The sequence below is a fragment of the Tursiops truncatus genome, chromosome 19 (assembly GCF_011762595.2).
Source record: "Tursiops truncatus isolate mTurTru1 chromosome 19, mTurTru1.mat.Y, whole genome shotgun sequence".
NCBI lineage: Eukaryota > Metazoa > Chordata > Mammalia > Artiodactyla > Delphinidae > Tursiops > Tursiops truncatus.
In genome coordinates this window covers 10,734,037-10,761,492 of record NC_047052.1, presented here as the reverse complement: position 1 = coordinate 10,761,492, position 27,456 = coordinate 10,734,037, and the positions used below count along the sequence as shown (strand labels likewise).

Below are 27,456 nucleotides of genomic sequence, written 5' to 3'. Positions count from 1 at the left end.
CGATTATGTGCGAGGGCTTTCTCTAGTTGTGGCGAGCGGGGGCCACTCTTCATCGTGGTGCGCGGGCCTCTCACTATCGCGGCCTCTCTTGTTGCGGAGCACAGGCTCCAGACGCGCAGGCTCAGTAGTTGTGGCTCACGGGCCCAGTTGCTCCACAGCATGTGGGATCTTCCCAGGCCAGGGCTCAGAACCTGTGTCCCCTGCATTGGCAGGCAGATTCTCAACCACTGAGCCACCAGGGAAGCCCTTGAGTTTATTCTTGATGAGGCTCTTTCTGACAAAACCAGTGATGTCTCTCAGCAGCTCCACGCTGATCCCGAAAGTCCCATGTGCAGCTTTCTCCTTTGAGAAGAAACTCTCAAGCCCTAGCCTGAAAAAGTATGTCAAGGCAGAGGAAGGACAGCTGCGGGTTCGGAAACGGGTGAAACGCTTTCGTTCCCTTTTAAATTACAAACTCAACAGCATATCTCTTCTGTTCTGTGTAGTATGATTTTTCCTGCTCTGGAAGAAGAATGCATAAGTTACAGTCTCACAGAAAAACATCACAGCCCGTGCAGCGTTTTCTTATCTTCCTGTCCTGCTTTCTCCCACAGTGTTATCACTCTGCCCAGAGTCCATCAGAAGAACGCGAAGGATTTATCAGGACGAGAGTTATCCTCCTTATGTCTTCCAAGAGTCTGGCATATTTGGATATCACCCTCAATTCCACAACCAAGAAAGTATAGGCAAAAGAATCAGATCTTTTGAGATGGTGTTGCTTCCAATATAAAGAACACTTTTTAGACATTGACTTAGAAATAGGTGATATCATCTTGTTTAATAACAGCAATACCAATATTGTTAAGAATAATACAAGATCAAGAAGTCTGACCTCTACAGAGACAGTTACTCTCCAAATGCAAATCTATCAGAACTATCCACCACATGGCTGAATGCCCCTGTGTATTCCTCTCTGAAATGTCATTTGAGACCTTGGTTAGCTTCACTGAGGTAAAATTTCCATACCATAAAATTCACCCATTTTTAGTATATAGTTTGGTGAGTTTTTGTAAATTTGTATAGTTGCAGAATACGTCTACCACTCCCAAAAGTTCCCTCGTGCCCATTTTTGGTCAATCCCCACATCTAGAATCAGCCCCAGGCAAAGACTGTTCTGTTTCATGTCTCCATAGTTTTGACTTTTCTAGGAATTTCAAGTAAATGGAATCAGACAATGGGCAGTCTTACGTGTCCGACTGCTTTCACTTAGAATTATATTTCTGAAATCCATCCTTGTTGGTGTAGGTTGTTCCTTTTGACTGCCTGATAGTGTTATATAGATATACCATATTTTGCTCATCCAGTTAACAACTAAGGGGGGATTTGGACAGTTTTTCGCTTTTAAGAATAATGTGTAAGTCTTTGTATGGCTATGACTCCTTTCTCTTGAGTAGACTTCTAGGAGTGGAATAACTGGATTGGATCATAGCTCTATGTTAAAGATTTTAAAGATTGTCAAATGTTTCCTAAGGAGCTGTAAAATTAATTTTTTTCATCAAATTTGGGAAGATATCAGTCATTATGTATTCAAATATGTTTTCTATTCATTTCTTTCTCTCTTCTCTTTTTGCAATTCCCATTATGCATACAATGGTTCCTTCATGGTGCCTCACAAGGTCTCTGAGGATTTGTTCATTTCTCTTTATTCTTTTTTTCTTTCCTTTATTCAGACTGGATAAATCCTATTGTTCTAGCTTCCTGTTTTCTTATTCTTCTGCCATCTCATGTCACTGTTGAACACCTTTAGTGACTTCTTTTTCATTTCAGTTACTGTATCTTACAACTCCAGAATTTCCATTTGGTTCTTTTTTTAAATATAACGTCTATCTCTTTATTTAGACCATTTATTATATGAGTCAGTCTGTGGATTCTTTTTATTATTATTCCATAAAGAGTAACAGTATGACATGCTTTCCATTAGTTCTTGGAACTTATTTATCATAGCTACTCTGAAGTCTCTGTCTTCTAAGTCCAACACCTGGGATCCCTCAGAGACCATTTTTATCGACTAATTTTTTCCCCTGTGTATGTGTTACATGTTCCTACTTATTTACATGTCTCATAAATGTTGCTGTGTGCAAGGCATCATGTTCAGCCAGGGACATGTAAAATGCTAGGGACCTCTCAGTGTCTCCTAAGCTTATGTAGCCTGATGCATGTGCACAACTGCAAGGACTTCCAAGGATGTGTGGGAGCTTATTGTCATCCACTATGGCTATTTCATTCCCAAATTTCCCTGCTACATTTCTGGCTAGTCTGCCTCTCCATTGCTTTCCCCACCTATGATTACAACATCAGACTAGCTGTTATATTGGTCTTCCTTGTTCATTTGCTACCATTTCCCAGGAACAATTCCCAAGAACATTCATTTTTTTCAATACCACAGTCCAATTTAAGTCAACCCTCTCTGAGAGCAAAGCTTCTGGTTTTCACATCCTATCCTGCCCTGGTAGAACTACTATGCCAATGGAGCTGAGAGAATTGGGGGAGATGGGGTGGGATGAGAGTACCCCCAGGCTAAAATGCCATAAACTCCTATTGTTCTTATCCAAAGTTCAAGTATTTATCTTTAATAAATGCTTGTCAGATTGCTGTGTGCCTTTGGTTAATTTCCAGAGTCCTAAAATGGTTGTTTTGGAAAACTCTGTCCACTTTCATCACTGATTTTTGGACATAAGAATTGTCTCCTTACTCTGCCATTTTTCAGTCTGACCTCCTCTGTTCATTTATCTTCAATCTCCTTTTTCTTCTGTTTTTTGGGTTGGGTAATTTCTGTTGACCTATCAGAAAGTTCACTATTTCTTCTAACATCTAAAATATACCAGTAATCCTGCCCAGTAAATATTTAATTTCAGTATTATCATTTTCAAGTCTAAAAATACCATTTAGTTCATTTTTATAATTTCAATGTTTCTGCTGAGATGCCTCACTTGGAGCACCACTGACACTGTATTTCCTTTAATTTTTTGAATATAATTTCCTTAAATCTCTGCACATATTTGTGAACACTGATTTAAGTCTCTGACTGCTAAATCCAATATCCTGTACTTACAGAGTCCGTTGTTATTGCTTTTCCCCCCTGTGCATCACTCACACATTCACTTCTTTGCATGTTTTATACTTTTTGCTTGAAAAGTGGAAATTTTAGATAATACATAGTAGACACTGTGGATTCCTTTCGAGATAATATACTGTAGGAGCTGTGGATTCTTCTTATTATTATTCTATAAAGAGTAATAATAATTACTATTATAACTACTATTATTATTATTATTTACTTGTCTGGACTTAAACTGCAAAAAAATCTCTCCCAGGTAGTGTGTTCTGTTTATTCTTGCTTTTATTTTCTATCCCGGTTTCTTGGGGGCTGCTCCTGTATCTGTATTGTTTACTGGCTAGCTAACAATAGGGGCAAGATTTGTGCTCGAGCATCTCAAGCTGCTAATACTTCCACCCTCTACCGATCAATCTGTGTCTGTGTTGATTTTGGGGAAAGCATTCAAAGTCACAGCTAGTTCTCCAATATCCCTGGTGTTCTCTTTCCACTGCATTCTCTCAGGTCACTCTTGCATGTTTAGCTTCCCAGACAGAGGTGCGTAGATAGCTCATCTCAGCCATTTGATGCCTCTCTCATTTCCAGGATCTCCCTTTGAGAGCATGCTCTTTAAACAAATTCTATTCTACTGGGGCATTCTGTTTTTTTCAATAAAATAGGTCTCATAAACACAGATAACATTGGAAACTGGTGGATCTTCGGTCCACTGTGAACTTTCGGAGGTTCTGTGTTTTGGCTGCAGAGCTATATTAAAATAGAGTTGTTAGTGTGTCTTGGGAAGGGCCTTCTATTTCAGAATAACCATTATAAGAAAAAACAAGTAAAGCACTTCTCAAGTTTATCCTAAATTCTTGATGAATGTAAGGTTGTACGGTGCTTGTAGCATTAACTAGTGTTTTCAAAACACTTGCCTTCTGTATCTGTATCCCTGAATGATAAAAGCATGCTGAAAGAGGAAGGCAGACAAAAGCGCAAAAGCAGTGCTTAGGAAATTAAATCACAGGAAATCTCTATGTTTATGGGAATGCAATTTTTATATACAGGTGAACCAAGAACTTTTTTTAAAAATTTATTTTATTTTTGGCTGCGTTGGGTCTTTGTTGCTGCGCGCAGGCTTTCTCTAGTTGCAGTGAGCGGGGGCTACTCTTCATTGCGGGGCGCAGGCTTCTCATTGTCATGGCTTTTCTTGTTGTGGAGCACAGGCTCTAGGTGCACAGGCTTCAGTAGTTGTGGCTCACGGGCTCTGGAGCGCAGGCTCAGTAGTTGTGGCGCACAGGCTTAGTTGCTCCACCGCATGTGGGATCTTCCCAGACCAGGGCTCAAACCCGTGTCCCCTGCATTGGCAGGTGGATTCTTAATCACTGCTCCACCAGGGAAGCCCCCAAGAACTATTTTTATTTTGAAAATATGGTATATACATATTCACATTTTAAGGGGTTTTACGTAGAAGCTAAAATTCCAGGTTTCTAGATTTCACAAATACAATAACTTCCCAGTTATATACATGTAAAGGAAACAAATCTTGTACTAAAAATTTAAATCTCCTCAAGATACTGAGAAAATTAAGTAGTCCTCTTTTTTTTTTTAAACAGAACTTGGAGATATTTTGATTAGTTATTTTCCTCTAGCAGAGTGTGTCCTAACAGCTGGGTGTGTGTACTCATTAATTTAAAAGTGGGAATATTGAAATCCTTATGAGACATAAGAATGCCCACAGTTAAGGTTCTTCGCTTAAGGCACACATGCCCCAGACATTATATGATCCACCTAATTAAGAAAATAAAAAATAATCTTCTTCGGCTACCCACAGGATACCATCGCTGTCCGGAGAGGACCATCTTTCCTTCAAAGCAGTTACTAGTGCTCTCAATTCTGGATTGGCTGGAGAAAAATACTGTTCACTCCTCAGGTCTGCTTTATCTATATGCACTGAAGGACTGCAGAGCAAGCAGGCATCTGCTGCCACAGCTCGTTAAGTGCTCTCTCTGTGAGCAGCCACTTACAGGATGGAGAGAAAGGAAGAGGGAAAACACCAAAGAGAAAGATTAAATACTGTGCACTGCACTGCACGTCATTCCCTCTTCTGATTTTACCTCATGACCGAAACAAATACTAACAAAGAAAACTCCTTCCTTCCATATTAGCGTCTCACTGTTTGCGCCAGTTTGGAGGGAGATGCAAGGTCACCCTTCTCTTGGCTGGAGGCCTTCAAAAGCAGCACTCTGAATTTAGTTCCCATTTCATTGATCTGCTCAAACCTCTTATGGGGAGAGGAAAATAAGAGGTGGTATTTCTTCCAATAACAACACCCTGATATCCCACTAGCGTCCCAGGCTTGCCACCTAAACTTTTTTTTTTTTTTTTTTTTTTTTGCGGTACGCGGGCCTCTCACTGCTGTGGCCTCTCCCGCCGCGGAGCACAGGCTCCGGACACACGGGCCCAGCCGCTCCGCGGCATGTGGGATCTTCCCGGACCGGGGCATGAACCCGCGTCCCCTGCATCGGCAGGCGGACCCTCAACCACTGCGCCACCAGGGAAGCCCCACCTAAACTCTTGAGTGGACAGTCAAAGATGTTTTTTTCCTACACTGATAGCTATATTCCTAGTAACCTTCTAACTGAAAACTGCAGGAGGCTCAACCATAGCACTCTTTGAAACGGCTGTGCCACCTCCACTGAGTTTCTGTCAATCTCGAGGGTAGAAGCTCTCACTTGGAGGTGGGCTTAACTACCTTCATTTTATAAACAGAAGAAAAGAAGCCCACAGCCAAGAATATCTACTGAAAATCATATATCAGCTCAGTCAATTTCTGGTTCTTCACTGAAGCCTAATTTTCTCTTTGAACCCAGAGAAAGCTAAGGATGGCTCTTTCTTATATCATTGCTTCATACAAACCTATGTTGGGCTTCTAAGTGAAGGAGGGTAACAAAGGGAGAAATAGGCCATCAGATCGAGGAGCAGAGGTGAGATAGGAAAATAAAAAACTTTGAAGAGGAAAAAGGATTGTGTGAGCAGAAAACACCTAGGAGACATCTATAGTAGTTGCCTAGAGCTGTCCAAGTCTTATTTCCTTTCCAACAATAGTTTTCTTGAAGGAACTGGGTTCAGACAGGCATGAACTGAAATCCCAGCTTAGTCAATTACCAGATGTATTTCTTGGTTAATTTCTTTAACTTCTTTAAACTTCAGTTTCTAATTCTATTGGGTTGGCCAAAAAGTTCATTCTGGTTTTCCCATAAGATGTTCCAGAAAAACCTGAATGAACTTTCTGGCCAAGCCAATATGAAATGAGGACATGGGTAGTGCCATTTCTCTTTGTGCCCCCAGCGCCTGTCATGAAATCTGAAAATGTGTGTCCATAACACTTCTGAAGAGAAGGCTGAGGCAGGGAGGAGCAAAGCACACTGCTTCTGCTTAATAAACTCGAATGTAAGTTGCTATGCTTCCTTCCAGTCTCTTCCAGACATTTCCAACCACACAGATTCTCTAAAAACTCTGTGCTAAAGATCCTTAACTAAATCGAGTAGAAAGTGTTTGGAGGTTCTGGTTTGGAAAAGTAGGCTGGGAGGCGTGACATCAGCAAGACAGTAGAATAGGAAGCCCCAGACCCTCCTTCCCCCACAGAGACAGGGATTTAACAACAGAAAGCCAACAAAATACCTCTGTGAGACATCCAGACACCAATTACAAGGTTCCTGCACCCCCAGGTAAGCATGAAGACAACCGCATCAAAACCCAGGCGGGGGGACTTCCCTGGTGGTCCAGTGGGTAAGACTCTGCGCTCCCAATGCAGGGAGCCCAGGTTCCATCCCTGATCAGGAAACTAGATCCCGCATGCTGCAACTAAGACCCGGTGCAGCTAAATAAATAAATAACAAATTAAAAAAAAAAACCCAGGCGGGATTTCCTGACACACTCCACTCTCTCTCATCAGGGTCATTGTAAGGATAAATACATAGACAAATATAGAAGCCTGCTGTATTGGAAAACAGATTAGTAAATCCCTTAAAAATATGTATAGAATTTTTTAAGCACAAAAAGTAATTATAAGACTATGTTAATAGATATGCAATATAAAAAGAAGAAATTTGTGTCATCAATGACATAATACACAAAAGTTAACTCAAAATGGATTAAAGATCTAAATGTAAGACCTAAAACTACTAAACTCCTAAAAGAAAACGTAAGGAAGATTGGTTCAAGATGGTGGAGTAGAAGGATGTGCTCTCACTCCCTCTTTCGAGAACAGCAGAATCACAACTAACTGCTGAACAATCATCGACAGGAAGACACTGGAACTCACCAGAAAAGATACATCACATCCAAAGACAAAGGAGAAGCCTCAATGACACTGTAGGAGGGGCGCAATAACAATAAAATCAAATCCCATCACTGCAGGGTGGGTGACTCACAAACTGAAGAACACTTATACCACAGAAGTCCACCCACTGGAGTGAAGGTTCTGAGCCCCACGTCAGGCTTCCCAACCTGGGGGTCCGGCAATGGGAGGAGGAATTCCTAGAGAATCAGACTTTGAAGGCTTTGACTGCAGGACTTCGAAAGGACTGGGGGGAACACACTCCACTCTTGGAGGGCACACACAAAGTAGTGTGCGCGTTGGGACCCAGGGAGAGGAGCAGTGACCCCACAGGAGACTGAACCAGACCCACCTGCTAGTGTTGGAGGGTCTCCTGCAGAGGCGGGGGGTGGCTGTGGCTCACACTGAGGACAAGGACACTGGCAGCAGAAGTTCTGGGAAGTACTCCTTGGCGTGAGCCCTCCAAGAGTCTGCCATTAGCCCCACCAAAGAACCCGGGTAGCCTCCAGTGTTGGGTTGCCTCAAGCCAAACAACCAAGAGGGAGGGAACCCAGCCCCACCCATCAGAAGACAAGGGGATTAACGTTTTACTGAGCTCTGCCCACCAGAGCAACACCCAGCTCTACCCACCACCAGTCCCTCCCATCAGGAAACTTGCATAAGCCTCTTAGATAGCCTCATCCACCAGAGGGCAGACAGCAGGAGCAAGAACTACCATCCTTCAGCCTGTGGAACAAAAACCACATTCACAGAAAGACAGACAAGATGAAAAGGCAGAGGGCTATGTACCAGATGAAGGAACAAGATAAAACCCCAGAAAAACAACTAAATGAAGTGGAGATAGGCAACCTTCCAGAAAAAGAATTCAGAATAATGATAGTGAAGATGATCCAGGACCTCGGAAAAAGAATGGAGGCAAAGATCGAGAAGATGCAAGAAATGTTTAACAAAAACCTACAAGAATTAAAGAACAAACACCTAGAAGAATTAAAGAACAAACAAACAGAGATGAACAATACAATAACTGAAATGAAAAATACACTAGAAGGGATCAATAGCAGAATAACCGAGGCAGAAGAACGGATAAGTGACCTGGAAGACAGGATGGTGGAATTGACTGCTGTGGAACAGAATAAAGAAAAAAGAATGAAAGGAAATGAAGACAGCCTAAGAGACCTCTGGGACAACACTAAATGCAACAACATTCGCATTATAGGGGTCCCAGAAGGAGAAGAGAGAGAGAAAGGACCAGAGAAAATATTTGAAGAGATTATAGTCGAAAACTTCCCTAACATGGGAGAGGAAATAGCCACCCAAGTCCAAGAAGCACAGAGAGTCCCAGGCAGGATAAACCCAAGGAGAAACACGCCGAGACACATAGTAATCAAACTGGCAAAAATTAAAGACAAAGAAAAATTATTGTAAGCAGCAAGGGAAAAATGGCAAAGAACATACAAGGGAACTCCCATAAGGTTAACAGCTGATTTCTCAGCAGAAACTCTACAAGCCAGAAGGGAGTGGCATGATATACTTAAAGTGATGAAAGGGAAGAACCTACAACCAAGATTACTCTACCCGGCAAGGATCTCATTCAGATTCGATGGAGAAATCAAAAGCTTTACAGACAACCAAAGCTAAGAGAATTCAGCACCACCAAATCAGCTCTACAACAAATGCTAAAGGAACTTCTCTAAGTGGGAAACACGAGAGAAGAAAAGGACCTACAAAAACAAACCCAAAACAATTAAGAAAATGGTAATAGGAACATACATATTGATAATTACCTTAAATGTGAATGGATTAAGTGCTCCAACCAAAAGACACAGGCTTGCTGAATGGATACAAAAATAAGATCCATATATATTTGCTGTCTAAAACAGACCCACTTCAGACCTAGAGACACATACAGACTGAAAGTGAAGGGATGGAAAATGATATTCTGTGCAAATGGAAATCAAAAGAAAGCTGGAGTAGCAATATTCATATCATATAGAATAGACTTTAAAATAAATACTGTTACAAGAGACAAGGAAGGACGCTACATAATGATCAAGGGATCAATCCAAGAAGAAGATATAACAATTGTAAATATATATGCACCCAACATAGGAGCACCTCAATACATAAGGCAACCGCTAACAGCTATAAAAGAGGAAATTGACAGTAACACAATAATAGTGGGGGACTTCAACACCTCACATACACCAATGGACAGATCATCCAAACAGAAAATTAATAAGGAAACACAAGCTTTAAATGACACAACAGACCAGATAGATTTAATTGATATTTATAGGACATTCCATCCAAAAACAGCAGATTACACTTTCTTCTCAAGTGCGCATGGAACATTCTCTAGGATAGATCACATCTTGGGTCACAAATCAAGCCTCAGTAAATTTAAGAAAATTAAAATCATATCAAGCATCTTTTCTGACCACAATGCTATGAGATTAGAAGTCAATTACACGGGAAAAAAAACTAAAAACCCCAAACACATGGAAGATAAACAATACGTTACTAAATAACCAAGAGATCACTGAAGAAATCAAAGAGGAAATCAAAAAATACCTAGAGACAAATGACAATGAAAATCCAATGATCCAAAACCTATGGGACGCAGCAAAAGCAGTTCTAAGAGGGAAGTTTATAGCTATACAAGCCTACCTCAAGAAACAAGAAAAATCTCAAATAAACAATCTAACCTTACACCTATAGGAACTAGAAAAAGAAGAACACACAAAACCCAAAGTTAGCACAAGGAAAGAAATCATAAAGACCAGAGCAGAAATAAATGAAATAGAAACAAAGAAAACAACAGCAAAGATCAATAAAACTAAAAGCTGGTTCTATGAGAAGATAAACAAAATTGATAAACCATTAGCCAAACTCATCAAGAAAAAGAGGGAGAGGACTCAAATCAATAAAATTAGAAATGAAAATGGAGAAGTTACAACAGACACCGCAGAAATACAAAGCATCCTAAGAGACTACTACAAGCAACTGTACGCCAATAAAATGGACAACCTGGAAGAAATGGGCAAATTCTTAGAAAGGTATAACCTTCTAAGACTGAACAAGGAAGAAATAGAAAATATGAACAGTCCAATCACAAGTCATGAAATTGAAACTGTGATTAAAAATCTTCCAACAAACTTAAGTCCAGGACCAGATGGCTTCACAGGTGAATACTATCAAACATTTAGAGAAGAGCTAACACCCATCCTTCTCAAACTCCTCCAAAAAATTGCAGAGGAAGGAACACTCCTAAACTCATTCTGTGAGGCCACCATCACCCTGATACCAAAACCAGACAAAGATACTACAAAAAAAGAAAATTACAGACCAATATCACTGATGAATATAGATGCAAAAATCCTCAACAAAACACTAGCAAACACAATCCAACAACACAGTAAAAGGATCATACACCATGATCAAGTGGGATTTTTCCCAGAGATGCAAGGATTCTTCAATATACACACAAAAAAATGTGATACACCATATTAACAAATTGAAGAAGAAAAACCATATGTTCATCTCAATTGATGAAGAAAAAGCTTTTGACAAAATTCAACACTCATTTGTGATAAAAACTCTCCAGAAAGTGGGCATAGAGGGACCTACTTCAACATAATAAAGGCCATATATGAAAAACCCACAGCAAACATCACTCTCAATGGTGAGAAACTGAAAGCATTTCCTCTAAGATCAGGAACAAGACAAGGATGTCCACTCTCACTACTATTATTCAACATAGTTTTGCAAGTCCTAGCCATGGCAATCAGAGAAGAAAAAAGAATAAAAGGAATACAAATTGGAAAAGAGCAAGTAAAACTGTCACTGTTTGCAGATGACATGATACTATACATAGAGAATCCTAAAGATGCCACCAGAAAACTACTCGAGCTAGTCAATGAATTTGGTAAAGTTACAGGATACAAAATTAATGCACAGAAATCTCTTGCATTCCTATACACTAATGATGAAAAATCTGAAAGAGAAATTAAGAAAACACTCCCATTTACTATTGCAACAAAAAGAAAAAAATACCTAGGAATAAACCTACCTAGGGAGACAAAAGACCTGTATTCAGAAAAGTATAAGACACTGATGAAAGAAATTAAAAATGATACCAACATATGGAGACATATACCATGTTCCTGGATTGGAAGAATCAATATTGTGAAAATGACTATACTACCCACAGCAATCTACAGTTTCAATGCAATCCCTATCAAATTACCAATGGCATTTTTTACAGAACTAGAACAAAAAAGTCTTAAAATTTGTTTGGAGACACAAAAGGCCCTGAATAGCCAAAGCAGTCTGGAGGGAAAAAAATGGAGCTGGAGGAATTAGACTCCCTGACTTCAGACTATACTACAAAGCTACAGTAATCAAGACAATATGGTACTGGCACAAAAACAGAAATACAGATCAATGGAACATGATAGAAAGCCCAGAGATAAACCCACGCACCTATGGTTAACTAACCTATGACAAAGGAGGCAAGGATATACAATGGAGAAAAGACAGTCTCTTCAGTAAGTGGTGCTGGAAAAACTGGACAGCTACATGTAAAAGAATGAAATTAGAACACTCCCTAACACCATACACAAAAATAAACTCAAAATGGATTAGAGACCTAAATGTAAGACCGGACACTATAAAACTCTTAGAGGAAAACACAGGAAGAACACTCTTTGACATAAATCACAGCAAGATCTTTTTTGATCCACCTCCTAGAGTAATGGAAATAAAAACAAAAATAAACAAATGGGATCTAATGAAACTTAAAAGCTTTTGCACAGCAAAGGAAACCATAAACAAGATGAAAAGACAACCCTCAGAATGGGAGAAAATATTTGCAAACGAAGCAACTGACAAAGGATTGATCTCCAAAATATATAAACAGCTCATGCAGCTCAATATTAAAAAAACAAACAACCCAATCTGAAAATGGGCAGAATACCTACACATTTCTCCAAAGAAGACATACAGATGGCCAAGAAGCACATGAAAAGCTGCTCAACATCACTAATTATTAGAGAAATGCAAATCAAAACTATAATGAGGTATCACCTCACACCAGTTAGAATGGGCATCATCAGAAAAACTACAAACAACAAATGCTGGAGAGGGTGTGGAGAAAAGGCACCCCTCTGCACTGTTGGTGGGAATGTAAATTGATACAGCCACTATGTATAACAGTAAGGAGGTTCCTTAAAAAACTAAAAATAGAATTACCATATGACCCAGCAATCCCACTACTGGGCATATACCCAGATAAAGCCATAATTCAAAAAGACACATGCACCCCAATGTTCATTGCAGCACTATTTACAATAGCCAGGTCATGGAAGCAACCTAAATGTCCATCGACAGACGAATGGATACAGAAGATGTGGTACATATATACAATGGAATATTACTCAACCTTAAAAAGGAACGCAATTGGGCCATTTGTAGAGACGTGGATGCATCTAGAGACTGTCATACAGAGTGAAGGAAGCCAGAAAGAGAAAAACAAATATCGTATGTTAACGCATATATGTGGATTCTAGAAAAATGGTACGGATGAACCGGTTTGCAGGCAGAAATTGAGACACAGATGTAGAGAACAAACATATGGACACCAAGGGGGGAAAGCGGCGGGGGCTGGGGGGGTGGTGATGAATTGGGCGATTGGGATTGACAGGTATACACTGATGTGTATAAAATGGATGACTAATAAGAACCTGCTGTATATAAAAAAAAATGAAATTAAAAAAAGAAAACATAAGGGAAAAGCTTCAGGACACTGGATTTTGTAATGATTTCTCGGATATGATATACCAAAAGCACAAGAAACAAAATTAAAAACAGACAAAAAGGACTATACTAAACTTAAAATTTTCTTCATGTCAAAAGAAACAATGAACAGAGTGAAAAGGTACCTATAGAATGGGAGAAAATAACTGCAAATCATATACCTGATAAAGGGTTAACATCTCGAATGTATAAGAAGCTTATGTAACTCAACAATGACAAGAAACTAAAAATCTGATTTAAAAAATGGACAAAGAACTTTAATAGATATTTCTCCAAAGAAGATATACAAATGACCAATAAGCACATAAAGAGATCCTCAACATCACTTATAATTAGAGAAATGTATATCAAAACCACAATGAAATAGCACCTCATATCCATCTGGGGTGCCAGTTATCAAAAGAAAATAATTGTTCTGGAGGATGTGAAGTTAGAATCCTTGTGCATTGCTGGGAATGCAAATGGGGTAGCCATTATGGAAAACAATGGCGTTCCATATGGAGGAAATACGGAGCTTCCTCAGAAAATTAAAAAATAGGATTACCATATGATCCAGCAATCTCACTTCTGGGTATATATACAGTGAACTCAGAGCAGGATCCTGAAGAGACATTTGCACATCCATGTGCATTGCAGCATAATTAACAATAGCCAGGAGGTGAAAGCAACCCAAATTCCCACAACAGATTAATGGATAAAAACATGTGGTACATACATAAGATTGAATTTTACGCAGCCTTAAAAAGGAAGGAAATCCTATCAGGCTACAACATGGATGAACCCCGAGGACATTTATGCTAAATGAAATAAGTCAGGTGCAAAAAGACAAATAAATATATAAGTCCACTCATACGAAATATCTAAAAGAGTCAAAATTATAGAAACAGAAAACAGAAAGGTAGTTCCCAAGGGCTGAGGGGAGGGGAGGAGGGAAGTAGTGTTTAACAGATGTAGAGTTTCAGTGTTGCAAAATGATAAAGTTCTAGAGATCTGAATTTAGACAATAATGTAAATATACTTTACACAATAATGTGAATATACTTTAAACTACTGAACTGTACACTTCAAAATGGCCAAGATGGCAAATTTAATGTTATGTGTTTTTACAATAATAAAAAACAAAAAAGTTAGCTTGGTCACATTTTCATTTGAACTGGTTTGTTAGGTTGTTTTCCCTTGAGTAATAGCTTTTGGGGAAAATTTTTTTGGTTCAATAAAAAAATACGTATTTAGATTCACTTTGCAGTTCAGCAAAATAGGCCATTTCAATTCAGACTCTATTCCTAACTAGGGCCAATCTGCCTTGGATGGAAGATACCTGGTCCAACTTAAACCAGCCTGTGGCTATTCTGTGGGTTTATTCTGCACTTCAAGCACAACGGGGCTAAAAACACTATTGATCACACCCCTGATTTCCTAAAGATGTCAGGGACACTTTTCCTCTGAGGTATTAAATATCAGGCCTGCCATTAACCAGATTTTGATAACAGACACAATAAAGCCAACTGCAAAGTTAACATTAAAGAATATTTCTCCAAAGGTCATGATGCGCCCGTAGAGTATCATAATGACCCTCTTCTTTGAGGGCTACTGGTTTCTCACAAAAGATGTCCCTAGCCCAGCTTTGCAACTTCCACCTCTCCATGATAGCAAGTAACTCAGAGATGATTCCTGCTGCCTCTAACCCTTCCTAAGAATCATTTAACTCAAGCACAAGCCTCAGTTTAAAAACACCCTCCCGGCTCCTTCTTATCAAGAGACACTTCACAGTTCACTAGCATACCCCCCCCAGTCCCCGCCCCGTTGCAGTAAGTCAGTAAATCTTCTTTGTTGGACAAAGAGTTTGCCTTGGTCGTCTTTGGCTGTTGGAATTTTTCCTCTCCCTTGCAGGAAAAGAATGTTTCCAACATGTCCAAAACCAGCAGGCTTAGGTAGAAGGGTTTGTTCTTCCCCCAAAATGAGGATAAATCTGAGATCTGTAAAGAGCCATTCCCAGCTCCTGGCCTGGCTCACCATCGGCCAGCCCATCAGGAACAGCAGAATGGCTGGAAGCTGGGCAAGACGCTCTCTGCCTACGACCATGCAGAGTAAGCTCCTTTCGCGGACTCCTGCCAGTATCTTCCAACGTTCCCCTGGAAAAAGTTGTGTCCTTCGGGTCCTTTAAAGCTATCACCACCTCCTTCCCTGAAACCATGCGTCGCCGACTGGGGGTACCTCAAGGTGTAACATTTGACACTCATCCTGCATCTCAGGTCAACACAAGTCTAATCATTCAAGGTCTTGCTAAAATGTCACCTCTTCAGAGACACCTTCTTCGATCCCTCTCAGCTAGCCTCTTCACAATCTCTTACACAACATCTTACTCTTTTTTTCTTCTTAGCACTTATCATAGAAAGCACCCTCAGCACTCGGCACTTCATGATTTCCTTCACTACGTTATCAAATTCTTTTCTTAATTCTCATATTTTATAGAACTTTATGGGCTTTTTAACTTTACAATCACGTCACCAACATGTCTCTTTTCCCCAATATTTATTGTAAATATTTCTTGTTCACATTGCATTAGCTGCTGCTCCAAAAAAAAAAAAAAAGAAGATTGAAATCGAGTAATGATACATTCTGATTCCAGGTGGGATTCCGGGGGGGGGCAGGTTCAAATACCGTTATAAAACCAAAGCATTTTATTTATCTGTAAGGAACTTTAGTGGTCATAAAACGTTTCTCCCTGTCTTGCAGATAAAACTGAGGGCTGGACTGTGGAGGCAACCTGAAAAGACCTCGGTTTACTGGTGACTGCGTGCCTAATGATATTTGATGAAACAAGAAGAGGAGGACTGCATGTTTTCAGTACCACGAAAGCTTAGTATTTCGCATTCTTAAAATGAATATTTCTAAAAATAAAAAAATATATAATGTATACAGAGTTTGCACGTGTATAAGTTAAAGAACCATGAATAGTCCATTTACCTTAACAAATGGACAGAACTATTGAAACTCTCACTGGGACACTCCCTGATCACTGCCTTCTCTTATTTTATCTTGTGGGAAAAGGGGCAAGGAACTCTTCTGAATTTTGTTTTCATCGTTCCTGTTTTATTTGATTTGTAGTTTGACTACTTATCTGTTCTTAAACTGACATGAATGATTTCATACTGTATGTAATCATTAACAACTTGCTTTCTTTTCACTGTTTTTGAGATTCAGCATTTTCATGCTAATTCCTTTGGCTACATTAATTTTCACTGCTGTAAAATATTCAGGAGTGTAATGATGCCATGCTTCATCCATTCTCTTACCCTGTGGATAAATTAAACTTAAATATTTGTTCTGAGAGCTGAGATAACCTGTGTCAAACATAGCATTAACTATTTGCTCCAGCAGAGCCTAGTGCAGAAAGATAAGACAGCAACCTAAGAAATAACTTCACTATTACCTTCAGAAAATTCTTGCAATTCACTTTATCCAGGCAGATAGTCTGCACTGTTGGAGAAACAACTCTTTTATAAGGAAGGACAAGAGTTTATTCATCTGGATACACAGTGAGCTTATCAAAACGACAGCACTTAAAAAAATACTCTATTAACCCCAAAGAAGGCAGGAAAGAGGGGGAAAGGATCCAAAAACAGGTGGGACAAATAGAAAACAAAAGGCAAGATGGCAGATTTAAATCCCACCATGTCAATAATAACATTAAATATAAATTGTGTAAACACTACAAGTAAGAGAGGCTGTCAAACCGAATTTTAAAATAAATAACTATCTGTCACCCACAAAATACCAACTTTCAACAGAAGGAACAGATAAACAGGAAAGGGCTGGAAAAAGACACGGCCTGAAAACACCAATCCAAAGAGAGCTGGCTGAATTAATAGGAGACCTAATTCTCTGGTTCCTTTCCGGCGGGAGGGGCGATGTTGGAAAAGCCAGGAAGGAAAGAAGAGGCGACTGTGAGGGTCAATAGACACAGGAAGAACTGCACGGTGGGGGCCGTCTACACTCACCGTGAGAACGAGGACACGGCGGCCTCAGGCTATGGAGCCCGGAGCATTCCTCGGCCGGGATGCTGTCAAGGACCCGATGCTGCTGCCCGTCTCCGCAGCCCTGCCAGGACCCCTTCATCCCCGCAGATGGCTTCCTGTATGAGCGTGAGCCAATGCGAGGTACATCTGCACCGGAAGGAGGAGATCGCCTGGCGGACACAGGCCTGCGAGAGGCTGCGGGGCGCGCGGTGCGAGCAGCATTAAGCGCCGCAGTGGCCGAAGCAGCGGACTGGGCGTGCGGCTCTCTGGAGAAGGAGGCGGTCACCGTGAGAGGCTCCTCAACCCCCGCACGCCCAGGGCCGCCTCGGGGAGCCTCCCGGGTGACGCCCCACCAGGCCTAGGGCAGCCCGCAGGCAAGGACAAGGTGCTGCCAGCTTCCGGCTCCGTCTGGCCCCCGAGGCCAAGGTTTTATGAGCCTGTACACAACCGAGCTAGAGCAGCTGTCGCGCATCGTGAGGCCCCACGCGGGGGGAGAAAAGGCTCACGTCTGGCCTACGACTCGCTTCCAGCCGCATTTGGCGACCCGTGGACCGTGTCGGCCGGCGCATGCGCGGTGAGTGACGTGTGCGCCGTGACCCTCGCCGGCCCGGACGACGCCGTGCCGGGCGCCGTGGCCACCCTTGCTTGTATGACAGGTTGATTCGGAAGGAAGTGGTGGACCCCCTGACCGTGACACCCCCGTGGACCTCAATGTCGTGGCTCTGCAGTGGGCGGCCGGGCCTCCTGGGTTCCAGAAGCTGCGGGCGAAGCTGCTGGCAGAGGTCAGGGGAAACCAAATAAACAGGCTTAGATGCAGGAGAAAGAAAAAATGCCCTGCACCAGATTGCCTGAGTGCAAAACCTGAGTCCCTGCTAACTAGCTAGAGTAAATTACCCTAGCCGCTTTCAGCCTCTTTCTCCACCTTGAAAACGAGGATATTAAGTCTCCTTCTCAAAGGGCTAAAGTGAAAATTAAGGAATATGCGAAGTGAGCAGTGCTGATTCCAGTTTTTAATGGTAAATGACACTAATATTTTACCCTTTAGAATATCATTGGTTGGGGCTTCCCTGGTAGCACAGTGGTTAAGAATACACCTGCCAATGCAGGGGACACGGGTTCGAGCCCCGGTCCAGGAAGATCCCACATGCCGCAGAGCAGCTAAGCCCATGCGCCACAAGTACTGAGCCTGCACTCTAGAGCCCAGGGGCCGCAACTACTGAGCCCGCCGCACGCCCAGAGCCCATGCTCGGCAACAAGAGAAGGCACCACAACGAGAAGCCCTTGCACCGCAATGAAGAGTGGCCCCCGCTCACCACAACTAGAGAAAGCCCACGCACGGGCAACAAAGACCCAACGTAGCCAAAAATAAATAAATAAAATAAACAAATTTAAAAAAATATATCACTGGTTATTTTAGTAAATAGCATTTGTTTAAATAGCTTTCTTCTAATCCAACTCTTTGCAGTTATTCACAGTAGCTCTGTATTTAACTGAATAACTTTTCAACATCTATTGATGTCCTTTAGTTTGTTGGTAGAATGAAATATGTTGATAAAGTTCTTGTTTCTGAAGTCCTTGCATTACTGAAATTAATCCCATTTGTTTATATCATAATTTTATAAATGGATAGCTGGATTCAGACTTCCAATAGTTTATTTGAAATATTTGTTTCTATACTTGTAATCAAAATTCATCTTATTTTCTCTGGTGTGCTATCTTTATGATACTTTATACAATGAATTAGGGGTCTTTCATCTCTTTCTGTGGACTGCAATTATTTAAATAGCATAGGAATTACATGGATCTATGAACTGAGATTAAACTCAGCAGTAAAACCATCTGAGCCTGCCACTGAATTCAGCTGTGGTTATTGGTCTGTTCAAATTTTCTGTATCATTTTTGGGTCAAATGGGATATTTTATGTTTTGATAGTAAGTTGTCCATTTCTCTCAGTTTCCAAATTTATTATCATGAGTTTGTACAAGCTGCTTTAATATAAATCTTTAAGCTTTAATGTATCTCATTATTAACATTGTACATTTATTTTCTCTTTCTCTCGCTCCCTCTTAATTACGTTGGCCAGGAATTTCCTTTTTTATTCTATTATTCTTTTTAAACAAAAATGTGTATTCTGTATCATGTAACATAGAACATGTTATATATCACACAAAAAATTAAGGAACAGTGTCTTAAACAAGAAAAAGTTCATTTCTCTCTCATGTAAAAGAGGTCCAGAGGTGTGCAGCCTGGGACTGTTGTGTTAGCACTCTGGCATCATCAGGGACCCAGACACAGTCTTCAAGCTGTGATTCCCCAGCCTAGCTTCCATCCTTGTGATCTTATCATTCACAACGACTGTGGTGCTCTAATGATCAGATTCGTCTTTCTGGCCAGTAGCAGGCAGAAGAAGGGAAAGATAAAAGAATCACTTCACCAGTAATTCAGCCCCCTTATTAGCCTTCCCAGAAGTTCCTGACCATACTTTTGTTAATGTATCATCTGCCTGAATTAATCATAGAGCCACAGTATGAGGCAAGGGAGTGCTAGGAATGCAGCCTGAGTAGATTTCCAGCCCAAAAAAAAAAAAAAAAAAATCAAACTTCTATTCCTGGATAAAACGACAGGTATGGATACTGGGGCGGGGGGCGGGGGCTGGAGGTTATCTGCACAATTTCATGTATCCTGTCAAACATTTCTGCTTGCACTTCTGCTTTAAATTTTCATAGCTTTCATGTCAATTAACTTTTCTTCCTAATTTCTGTTGGTTTATTTTGATACTCATTTTTTAAAGCCTGAGGTCAGTTTATTTATTTTTTGTCTTTTAAATAAATTACAATAAAACACTTGAGAATATAAATTTGAAGTCCTCTATTTTGTTGCCTCATTTGCTAGATCTCAACCTTTTACCAGTGGGGTAAATGTTTATGGAGCTGTCCCAAGACAGCTGGAACTAAACCATTAGATTTTCAGGTTGTGATCTTTGAACATATATTCCCTGAGCTGGGTGGTTATTTGACATATTAAATGTCTCTTCTCAAGCACACAGTCTCTTGTATCAAAATTCATTGAACGACTTGCCTTTTGCCAGACACTGAGTTGTCCCTAATTCTTCAAGATTAGGAGTACTGCTGTATCTGCCATTCTTTTATCTTTATCTACCTGTGTAATATATCTGTAGGATTAATTTCTAGAAGTGGAATGGCTGTGTCAAAGAGTGTAAAAAGGTAAAATCTGATACCTATCACAAAACAGCTTATTAGTCTGATCGTCTTTTGCCCTCCAAAAAGTTTTCCAGGAAATATAGAATGCTTTTTCCCATACACTTTTGGTGAGAGCATACCTTGCTAAAGCTGATTCAGATAGCAATCTGGTCACATCAGCCAAAAGTGAAACAGGCACAGCCTCTGACACAGCAAGCCTTCTTCTAGGAGTCTGTCTTACTAAATTGCTTTTATATGTACACAGATATACACTGTACGTGATGACTAGGAAATATAACCTAAAGACGTTAAAATTAAGTGAAAAAAGATCCCATTGAAGACACGTGCTATGATTCCATTTTGTAAAATAAAACTATATGGGCAAATGTAAGCATACATTAGTACTTAAGTACAAAGTAAAAGAGTGAAAAGAATACATACCCAACAGTGGTCATTGGTTACCTCTCAGGAAGTAAGATCAGGCCCAGGAAAGGAAGATTGTGGAAAAGAGAAAGGTCCACATTTAAGTCCATATACTTTTATATTATATATATCTTTCACACTAGGGATATATCTTCCTTTGACTATTACAGGAAATAAGATACTTTTTAATTAAATTAGAATGTTGGTTCGTATTTTAAAGTTACCTATACTATCATTTCATTAGTTATTTATATTGCTTATTTATAGGGTGGCTTTATTTTTATTTTAGTGTCTCAATGACATTATCAAGGAGCTAGGTTCTTTCTCTCTTCCTGCTCTTCTACAACATAGATTGCTGCCACCACCCCAGGTGTCAGCCAACAAAATCCAGTTAAAGAAGGGCTTTTGTCACAATGTCCCCTCCAAAAAATAAATCTTAGCAACCCACCCAGCAGTCCTTTGCCTCATACACACACACTCACACACACCCCTCACCCCCTGGGTCATAATTTTTCCTAAGTCTGTTCCTAAACCCATTCCTAGCAAGGGAAATTAATGTGATTAAACTTCACCATAACAAAGAAGGTGGGTACCTGAGAAAAACCTGGGATATTTAAAAAGCAAAATGGGGGTAACGGCTATTATATAAGCAGCCAACAAGTCCTGGTAATGTACTGAAAGGGCTCCCTCTTCTCCCAGGATAAGTACTTTCCCCTTATTCTAAAGTTTGGACCTCAGAGTAAATCTTACAAATACATTTCCCCCAGAAAGATCTGTTGCGGTGCTCTAGCCTGTGTGAGTTGCAATTTGGGGTAACTTATTGAATGCACACGTGCCTAATTAGGGGCTGAGGAGATTCCTTCTGCTCTGCATGTATCCACAGGTTATGACGTTTCATAGGGAATTTAATGGATTACCACATTTAATCTTAAAGAGTACATAATTTGCTAGATCATAACATAAATATACAGTTTTAGGAATTTATCTGCAGCTTGGGCCACAGCCCTCTGCTCCCGGAAAAGGAACTATCTAAAAGCAGTAGTTGCCTAGCATTGGTGCTAGGTGCAGAGAGTGAGTTTAGACCAAGAGAACTAACCCCATGGCCAAGGTTGGCTAAGAATTCCTTCCCCCAGCATGGGCTGCACTCCCCGGAATCAGAGAAAGGCTTGATACGGAAAGCACTTTGCCTTGAGTACGAGTATTCTACTTCACCAAGTCAAGCCACATATGCCACACAAGTGGGCAAGATTTCAGCTAAAAATTCTAACAACTTGCTGAAGACCAGTTTAGGCAAGTGTGAGAGCATAGAACCCCTGGGAGATTCAGATATAAAGGGAGTTTGTACCAACTCACAGGTTATTCTTTATGGACATCAGAAGCAAGATGAAGAACAGGGTGGTTCAGAAGGCCTAAATCCCCACCCAGATCTTCCTCCTCCATGGAACAAAAGCATTAAGCTGTTGAGGAAAGGGTGGCAAGAACTGCCAAACTTAGAACACAGGCAAAGACCCACTGCAGCAAAGAAAGGAGGGCACAACTCACACTACTGTTCGGAGAGTCTCAGGAAACCATGTGGGCTCAGATCATTAGAAATTCTCTATTTTTGCAGGAGTGGCAGAATCACTGAGTAACCTCCACCAATGAGCCCCAGGAATACAACAGAAGCCTAAGATTGAGGCTTAAGAGGGAAAACCAGAGAATACCCTTTCGCACCTCAATGGGGCCAGTGAGGATCAATTACAAAGATCAACTGTCCATCACACAGAATGGGGCAAGACCATGCAGAACAATGATCTCTGAGGTTCTGGCTCAGAGGGAAAGCCTAAAGCTGAGGGGGTGGCGGGGGGCATAAGAACATGGAGAAAACCTCTGATAACCTGTCCCCATCTCAAGCACAAGGCAAAGCTGGAAGAATTCAAAGCTGGGGGTCCACTGAGGGTAACCAGAGCAACAACAGAACGCACAGCTAGCTCAACCACTGTTAAGATTTTCTCTTTATCTTTGGTGTTCAGCAGTTTGAATATAATGTACTTGGGTGTGGTGTTCTCTGTAGTTGTTTGGCTTGGTATTAATTGAGGTTCTTCAAATATGTATTTGGTCTTCAGCCTTGGAATTTCCTGTGATAAGAGGGATAAAGGTGTCTTTTACTATGTCAGTGAGGTGACTTTTGTAAAGCCCTTAGGTAACTTAGGGATGAGGGCTAGTTGCCAGGGGAACCAATCACATGATTAGAGGGTTAGAATTTTCAGTATCCCCCCACCACCAACAACCTCTGGGAAGGGAACAATGGGCTGGAAGTTGAACCAATTACCAATGGCCAATGATTTAATTATTCATGCCTATGTGCTTCTGCCTATGTAATGAAGCCTCCATAAACCCCCAAAAGGACAGGGTTTGGAGAGCTTCCGGGTTGGTGAACAGGTGGAGATTCTGGGAGAATGGCAGGCCTGGAGAGGTCCTGGGAGCTCCACACCCTTTCCACACGCCTTGCCCTGTGCATCTCTTCCATCTGCCTATTCCTCAGTTATACCCTTTTATAATAAACTGCTCATCTAGTAAGTAAAATGTTTCTCTTAAAATCAATGAGCCACTCTAGCAAATTAATTGAACCCAAGGAGGGGCTCTTGGGAACCCCTGATTTCTAGCCAGTAGGTCAGAAGCACAGATAACCAACTGGCCTTGCAACTTGCATCTGAAGTGGGCGGGAAGGAGGAAGAGGGAGGGAGAGGAGTGTTTGCTGGGCTGCACCCCGCAGGCCTGCAAGGTCGGTACTTACCCAGCTCTAAGACGAAAGAAAGAGCCTGGAGTCAGAGACAGAGACGTCAGTGGTTTAATGGTTAGAGGGACTTTACACATCTGCAGCAAGGTCCTGGAACAACATCGCACCGTGTGCTTCCGGCGGCATGCAGGATGTGGCAGAAGTCTTCGCTCCCAGGGGAGAGGGAGGTTCCTAGTTATAGGGAGAATTGACATCGGGTGGGCTCATCGGTTACCAGGGAAACTAGCAAAGGGGCACGAGGCCCCTCCTGGCCCCTTTGATAAGCTAACAGGTGAAGATGTTCTGACCTAAGTATTAGAACAGGGCTTCCCTGGTGGCGCAGTGGTTGAGAGTCCACCTGCCGATGCAGGGGACACGGGTTCGTGCCCCGGTCCGAGAAGATCCCACATGCCGCGGAGCGGCTGGGCCCGTGAGCCATGGCCGCTGAGCCTGCGAGTCCGGAGCCTGCGCTCCACAATGGGAGAGGCCACAGCAGTGAGAGGCCCGCGTACCGCAAAAAAAAAAAAAAGATTAGAACAATCACTAGCTGGGGCAGGGGTAAGTACGTAGGAAGGTCGGTCACGTGAGTAGAGTATAGGTGAAGCAGGGGAGGTACAGAGAGCAAGACAGCAGCCACCTTGGGAGGCCTGATCAGACAGTCTTGTAGGACTGAACACTTAACTCGTGGAATATGATGTAGTCTCCAAGTATAGCTGAATTGAGTTGAATTGTAAGACACGCAGCTGGTGTCCCAAGATTCGCTGGCTGGTGTGGGGAACATCCCCCCACACACATGGAAGTGGTACCAGATCCTGTTTTGAGAGGAAGGGAAATCATCCAAGGCGTCTGCACAAAGGACCTCCTCGACGCAGAAAGAGGGCACCTTGAGAACTTCCCTGAGGCTGTGTGAAAGAATATTATCAAGCCTCAGTGGTGAGTGAAAATGCAGCTCTTTAAGAGAGATGTGTGGTTATTGAAATGTCCTGGCTGCTCACTGGTGAACCAAACCCCACATCTGGCCCCAGCCATCCTTCCTCTGCCTTAAAAATAATGAAGTGTGGTGCCTTGAGTTAGGGTCGGTATCCCTCAGGGTGCCCATTATTCTCTACTCACCCCCTGTATTGCCTGTCTAGCCTCTTAACCACCCACAGACTCACAGTAATGCACACACGCCGGCTCCACCGATACGAAGGCCCCAACCCTCAGTTTCAAAAGGAACAAAAATTAGACCAGCATGGAATAATTTTTTATTGGCTTGTTGGTGGATTTCTTTGGGCTCATCCTTGCTTTTCAGCAACTTCTTTCAACCTGGCTTATAATTATGCAACTACAGTACCTGCTAGAATCACTCAGCCTTCCCAACCCAAACACATTCACCCTCATCCACATGTAATTTATCTGAAACGCCATGTTGGTGTGAGCATTATGCATTACTGCCTAGGCTTCTATTTCTTTCTTAAATAATGAAACACCCTAATGGAAAATATTCCCTCTAAATAAATTTTAATGAGCACTTATTTGCCCAAACTGTCCTTTCTCTGAATGGCAGAAATTTAATATGAACCTGAATTATCAGGGGCATTTTGTGATAATGGGCTTTGGGAATAAATCATGCAAAGATGACTCATTTTCCTGTATCTTCTAAACTGCAAGTGCTGCGGTAACAACTTCCTCTCAAATGCAAAGTCAGTACCAACGTCTTAACTCGCATCTCTACAGGGAAATGTCACATCAGAAATCATGTCAAGGTGTAAGATATTACTGAAGATCGAAGGCAACAAAAAGCCTAATTGTTATAGAGGGCATATATCCCAGACTTTGCCACTACAAATGAAAATGCTTGTGTCTGCTATGTTTTTTTTGTTGTTGTTCCATGCACTGAATTGTTTTTCTGAGGAAAGAAAGCAAATAGGAAATACCACCCTGTATCCCGGGCAGGCTGGGAACTTGGGCCTCATTGTGCTAAGCAGGGATGAGAGCAGGGTCAGACGCAGAATTTGGAGAGGTGCCTTCCAGAGAAGAGCTCCAGCGTCAGTAAGGATTATGAGTCTACGAAGTAGGGAGCCTGATTGGAGGATGACCCCTTAGATTACAGAATGCACACCGTCAATTACTCTTCCAGGCTTTCTCTCCATCTGAAATACTGCCAAAGGGAGCCATTGCCATTTCTGAATCGTTTTTATAATAGAAATGACACTGAGAGGACTCATTTATTCAGTTACAAAAAAATTGTATTGCACACCTACTAGAAGCTTCAGAATATTAAAGAACAACAATAAAAGAGAGAGCTTCCATTTTCTTTTTTCTTATTGAAGTCTAATTGCCATATAACATTGTATCAGTTTCAGGTGTACAACATAATGATTCAACATTTGTATACATGGCAAAATGATCACCTCCATAAATATGGCTAACACGGAGAGTTTCTATTTTCAGAGAGCTCTGTTCTGGGCTGAGGAGCTCACAGGGAAGTCAAAAACACCTCAGTGAGTATCAGTCAGATTCTTCTTTTTCAACCGGAAAAGTGTCAGCTCAATGAGCACCTCCAGGGGACAACGGGGCACAAAAGTCCCACTCTTCCTGTTCCCCGGAGGCTTTGGGCATGGAGGGAAGCATGGACTCCAGATGCTGAGGGCTGCATCACCCACCAGCCTCCATCCACAAGGTCAATGAACGCCCCGAACACTCTGCATCCTTATCAGTAAAATGGGAAAAGAACGCCCATGTCGTAAAGCAGTTGCGAGGTGCTGGCAGACAGTAAACATTTCAGGAACGTTCTCCTAACCTCCTCTCCAATGAGCACTCTCCTGTCACCTCTCCCGCCACCGCATCATAGGACTCCGCCTCCCCCCCCCACTCTCCTGGCAGTTTTGTCCAGGGCCAGCTCTGTCCACAGAGATGATCAAATGATTAGAACATGGAATCTCAAAGACGATATGGGAAGTGGAATTATTTAGTCCATGGAGAGAGAAGGTGGACAAAATACTATACAATGTGATTAAGATGATTTTGTAATCAATAACGGTAATATGCCCCCTCCTACTTTACGTACCTGAATCATTAATCCTACTAAAAAAAACATTAAAATAACATTTATAAAACATTTAAAAGTTACGAAGCACTTTCATATTTACTTTATCATTTGATTTTCAGAACAATCTGGTATTATCAGCAGGACAGAAATTTTACTAATGATTTTTAAAATGAGGAAACTGGGGCTCTGAGGATCTATATGGCTTGACCCAGTCATACAGAACATTGATGGAAAAAGAGGACTCACGTAAACCTTTGCTTCCAAATCCTATCTCCTTGTAGCCTGTCATACTGCTTGAATAAATATCTCTAAAAGAGGACCGGCCTTGACTTATGACATACCAGTAGGCCTACTCAACAGCTCAATTTAAATGTCATATTGGTAACTCAAGCTAGGTCCAAAACGTTATTCTTGAACTCACCACACACCTTCACTCCTTCAAAGCTTCCTGTCTTCATGCAGGTGCCGCCAGTCACCCTAGTGTTCATGCCGGAAGCCTTGACGTTACCCCTGACACCTCACCTTCATCCACCTCTTGAATATCTCCTGAATCTGACCCCACCATCCTAGACAAGCCACAATGATCTCTTCCTTCTCACTGCCATGCCCCCTGGAATTCATTCTTGCCCCCCTCTAATGTGATCCCCCAGACACCATCGAAGTCATCTTTTAAAGCCTGGATGTGAAGCCACCCCTTCCCTGCTGAAGTCCTCCGTCTTAGTCCTCTCAGAGCAGAGCCAAGTCCTTCATGAGTGGACCACTGCCAGTTGCTTTGACCTCATGTGCTCTCATTCTC

The 27,456-nt window shown here is 41.6% G+C and overlaps 1 long non-coding RNA gene across 1 annotated transcript in view; it reads right to left on the bottom strand.

Annotated features, from left to right (window-relative positions):
* Positions 1 to 15,033: 15,033 nt before the first annotated feature.
* Positions 15,034 to 27,456, bottom strand: part of LOC109550811 (uncharacterized) — a 77,765-nt gene continuing 65,342 nt past the window's right edge. Inside the window, exons 3-4 of the long non-coding RNA XR_002177488.3 lie at positions 23,645 to 23,818; positions 15,034 to 22,985 (exon numbers count right to left, since the gene is read on the bottom strand). This is a non-coding gene — a long non-coding RNA (uncharacterized lncRNA). The remainder of the gene's footprint in view (positions 22,986 to 23,644; positions 23,819 to 27,456) is intronic.